This window comes from Alosa alosa, chromosome 20 (genome assembly GCF_017589495.1).
Source record: "Alosa alosa isolate M-15738 ecotype Scorff River chromosome 20, AALO_Geno_1.1, whole genome shotgun sequence".
In the NCBI taxonomy this organism is placed as follows: Eukaryota; Metazoa; Chordata; class Actinopteri; order Clupeiformes; family Clupeidae; genus Alosa; species Alosa alosa.
In genome coordinates this window covers 25229315-25234314 of record NC_063208.1, presented here as the reverse complement: position 1 = coordinate 25234314, position 5000 = coordinate 25229315, and the positions used below count along the sequence as shown (strand labels likewise).

Below are 5000 nucleotides of genomic sequence, written 5' to 3'. Positions count from 1 at the left end.
CTATCATTCCTTCCTATTTATGATCTGTCTGTCCTGGTCAACCTCAGCTCTCTCCCCGCATCCTCTCTATTTAATCTCTCCTGTCCGGTCACCCTCTCCAGTAGCCAGTCTATCCCTTTCCTCTATGCATGATCTTTATTCTGGTCAGTCTATGCGTCCATCATATTTATGATTGCACTAAAATGTTCAACCCATTCTCTCTCTCTCTCTCTCTGCATCTCCTCCTCTGTTCAATCTCTCCACTCTCTTCTCTTCTCTTGTTTATCAGTCTTACATTACATTACATTACATTTGGCTGACGCTTTTTAGCCAAAGCGACTAACAACATAGTAAACAGTTTAAGTTTTAGAAGGTAGACGAGATGACCAGAGAGTGGACGGGAGTCTTAGTGAGTAGTCTATCCCTCTCTATTTACAGCATATTTATTCTGGTCAGTCTATCCATCCATCCTATTTATAATCTGCTGGACTGGTCAACCCACCCTGTCTGTCTGCATCCTCTCTGTTTAATCTCTCCTCTCGTCTCTCAGTCTCTGTAATGGCTAGTCTATCCCTCCCCTTGTGCGGCGTCATTATTTTGGGCAGGTGGTCGGTCCCCGGTCACTCCGCTCTGTTCTGCCCGTCTGTCTCTCGGTTCTCTGATCCGGCACGTTCTGCCAGGACGCTCCGGCTCTTCCCTCCAAAACACCCCACGCAGCGTACGCGACACGGCCGCTCGCGGTGAGGATAAAGCCGTTGCCCGCCGTGATAATCCCTCACGCCGGCGTGAAACCACCGTCCGTCACGCGTTGCCGTGGCGACGCACGACAGCCCAAGCCAGACGGGTGCGGCACGCGGCTTCTCCGTCTGTTGGGTATCTGAGGAAGCGGGTTTGAGCAGCGGACCCTGAGATGAGATGACCAGAGAGTGGACGGGAGTGTGTTTGTGTGTGTGTGTATGTTTTTGTATCACACATACAGTTTTATCATTCTACATTCATACAATTATATGTTCCTATGTTTCCTAAAACGTATAAACTGTATGCTTTGGCAGCACTTTCTTTAATAATGGTCATGCCAAAGCTCTTTTGAACTGAATCCTGCGACGACGGGCAGTAGGGGCTTCGTGTGGAATTTGAAGACTGGACCGGGGCAGATACAAATAAAACAGAGGGGTTGGGGGTCAGAACTGGTATGGGCACTTTGGAATGACCGGTAAGTAAAGTACAGAACAGGTAGTATTCGCGACATGACCAATGACTTTGATAGGAGAGATCTGGAATGGAAAGAGAACCGAGTAAACGGATTTTAGTGTGACCACGTGCAATATTCTCAAATGTGAAATGGACTTTTCTCTCATATGCTTACCCAGGGCTACTTAATTGTCCAGATTAGGGCTTTATATTTTTATGAATAGGTGTATTTATTCTCTATTTATTATTCCGTTTTATCTAAATGTTGAACTTTTGAGTATGTACCGTACTGTCTGTCTCTTGAATCTACTAGTAAGGTTGAGGGGTCAATTAGAGATAGCACTGGTGCTTTGACATGACTGGAGAGATTGAAGGGGTCAAAAAAACATCTGGTGACATAGGAAGGTGGAGAGACAGACTTGGCTGTGGTCTGGCTGGTGAGCTGCAGACAGCAGGGTCATGCTGTGAGACTGGAAAGCATGGCGGTGGTGGTCAACCAGGGAAGGGAATGGAGGGGAATGTGTGTGTGTGTGTGTGTGTGTGTGTGTGTGTGTGTGTGTGTGTGTGTGTGTGTGTGTGTGTGTGTGTGTGTGTGTGTGTGTGTGTGTGTGAGTGAGAGAGAGAGAGAAGACCCAGATTAGACAGCTGATGAAATAGGGACAGAGAACAGACAAACAAAAGAGTGAAAGAGAGAGGGAAAGGAAAAAGAGAGGGTGAAGGAGAAAAGCCAAATGCAAGCATACAGAGAGAGGAACAATGAGAGAGAGAGAGAGAGAGAGAGAGAGAGAGAAAGAGAGAGAGAGAGAGAGAGAGAGAGAGAAAGAAAGAGAGGAGTCAGCAGTCAAGAGGGACAAAGGAGATTGCAAGCTGCATTCTCCTGTCCCACAGCTTTACAAGGCCTCCATGCCCTAGCCCAATTTCACCAATAAATAAATAAATAAAAACACGTCACGGCCGCGAAGGAAAAAGTGGCTAGTCACAGCAGACAGTGGGCGTCTGGGAACACGGGGTTCTCGGCTTGTGTTGGTGGTGGAAAGCGAAATGAAAAGCCTGCAGCGGCCCAGTGACGGGCCTTTCCTGAGGCCACAAGAGCGCCGAGCGTGGAACTGTGGGTGACCCCAAGTGGAAGCAATTACTGCTCAGGTACTTGGACCAACATCAACTGTCAGAGCAGACCCCGGCAGAAGTGGTCCAGAATGTGTGTATGTGTGTGTGTGTGTGTGTGTGTGTGTGTGTGTGTGTGTGTGTGTGTGTGTGTGTGTGTGTGTGTGTGTGTGGTGCGTGCATGCATGCATGTGTGTGTGTGTGTGTGTGTGGAAGCATATATGTACAGTATGTGTGTGTGTGAGTTCATGTGCATGTGTGCCTGTGTGTGTGTGTGTGTGTGTGTGTGTGTGTGTGTGTGTGTGTGTGTGTGTGTGTGTGTGTGTACAGTATGTATGTGTGTGTGCCTGTGTGTGTGTGTGTGTGTGTGTGTGTGTGCGTGCGCGCGAGTGTACAGTATGGTGTAAGTGCAGTAATCTTCAGCAAACTCACACAGAAGCCATACAGTTCAAACAAAGGAGCCAGTATGTGGAGGTTTTCCTGAGAAGCAGTATGAGAGCCTGCAAAGCTTTCCTATACCCACTCCTGCATCGCTTCAGCTACCAAGCACCGTAACGCCTTTCATCTGCAGAGCGAGAACAACACACCGGTGGGCTGTGTGTGGGTGCTGGAGACAGCCCAAACCCTCTGTCTGCTTTCAAAGACCCTGCCGAGAGACCTTGAGCCATCAAGACGCTCCGCACACGCTGCACGTCAAGTTTGACGACTCCTCCGGTCCTCGCCGCGGTGAAAGCAGAGTGCCAGGTGCGTCTTTCATGTTGGGTGCCGCGTATGTGAACGATGTGTGTGTATGTGTGTCTCTCTGTGTGTGTGTGTGTGTGTGTGTGTGTTTGGTGAGTGTGTGTGTGTGTGTGTGTGTGTGCCTGCATTGCGGGGCCTGTGCGAAGACTAACGCTGGTCTGACAACAGACGTTGCGGTGGTTCTTCATCGTAACACATCAACACAGATTAACAACCTCCAGTCTGACAGCGTGGCGCGTCAGCCCAGCTGGGAGAGATTACCGGGGCATTCTTCGGGGTGGAGTCGGAGTGGGTTCTGCCTGCCTCTGCAGACAGCTCTTCTGAAGACGCCACAGCGGGCACCCTACGCCAGTGTCTCAGCACTGCTATACGGCCTGAGGCATGCCATGCAGGAAGTGAGCTTTCACTGCATAGAGGATTTCATAAAGCATAGAATTGGATGCAACTGTAACTGATATCTTCAGCTTTTGTCTGTAGATCGTGCCAAGATTCAAAGTCATTCGAAAGGCAGTTGCTGTCTGTGCTTAAACCAAATAAACTGGCTTCAAGTGGCTCACAGCAAACAACATTGTAGTGATTTTCAAGAAATACTGACATTCCCACAAGCCTTGATCTTATATCCCCAACCACTCTAACTAAAACTACAAACTGGGCTCATGACTTTATGAGTCACAATTATGGTAATGCTTATGTTTATGATTATGGTTACGATTTTAGCAGCTGTTAACCAAAACAACTTCAAAGAATACTGCAATAACAGATGATAAGGTTAGAATAACAATAAAATATCAAATTAAACCACAGACTTAGACTTAGTATGGGACTTAACATTGAACTTTGACCTATAAGAGAAAATGTTCAATTATAGCCTCTATTATTTGCATTTGTGAATTTATGTCAATGAACCAGACTGTGTGAAATTGTCTGTGAAATCTAATGGAATTGCTGAACATTTTTGAAGTAACATTATGGAAAAGAATGACATTGTTGGCTTAAAGAAGTGATATCTTAAAGAATGGTGATTAAACTTGTAATTGACCCCACCGGACCTGACTCTGACCAGATCATGAGCACATCAGCTCCAGTACCACCTGCTATTGGATCAGAACAGTACGCACTGTACTAAGTGTGAGTTCAGTCGCAAACAAGGGAGCATTTCTCAGTGGCCCAGTAAGACAAAACAGCTGCGTTTTTGAAAGATTAAAATAATAGAGAGGGAGAGGCTCATGTAATGTTGATGCCTGTGCCTTTGAGCATCGCCACGGATACCGCACGAGCAGGCGGATCCTTCTAACTGCATATTTTATCACTCTGCGTGGGCAAAGCAAAAACACATACACACATGCACACACACACACACACACACACACACACACACACACACACACACACACACACACACACACACACAGTCCTGGTGGTGCTGATCAAACAGAAAGTGATAACCACTCACCACAGTGGAGACGTTGTGAACAGAGGAAGTTTGTAAGGGGATACGGTTCCCATTTGACGCTTCAAAGTCATTGAGGAGTGTTATCTGCACTGCAGCGCTGTGAAGTGCTGGAGGATCTCTTACGCTAATCAGTGGAGATCTCCCGTAATAGGCCCGCAGTGCACCTACAGAGCTTACAACACCAGGGAGACAGCGTACCTGACTACACTACAGATGGAGAAAGGGGTGTGCACAGGGTAGTTACGGGCAGTTAGGATCTACAGCCCAGTGCACACGACTACATTATAGATGGAGAAAGGGGTGTGCACAGGGTAGTTACGGGCAGTTAGGATCTAGTACAAGATACTGAATGCTTGTGCATGAGTATACACCAGCCTATCATTTACAATGTAGCTTGAACCCGCACTGCAAGTCCCTGTCGCCCTGAATAGAAACGTCTGCTAAACCCCTCATTCTACTCTGACATGACTTCATATTCTTATAGTGCATGCCAACTCGGAATGATACACTTCAATATCTTTCCACTGAGAGT

General features: G+C 47.2%; 1 protein-coding gene across 1 annotated transcript in view; it reads right to left on the bottom strand.

The window, feature by feature from the left end:
• LOC125284987 (RNA-binding motif, single-stranded-interacting protein 3-like) overlaps positions 1 to 5000 on the bottom strand; it is a 262838-nt gene that overhangs the window by 15562 nt on the left and 242276 nt on the right. The gene's annotated exons all lie outside the window — the stretch shown is intronic.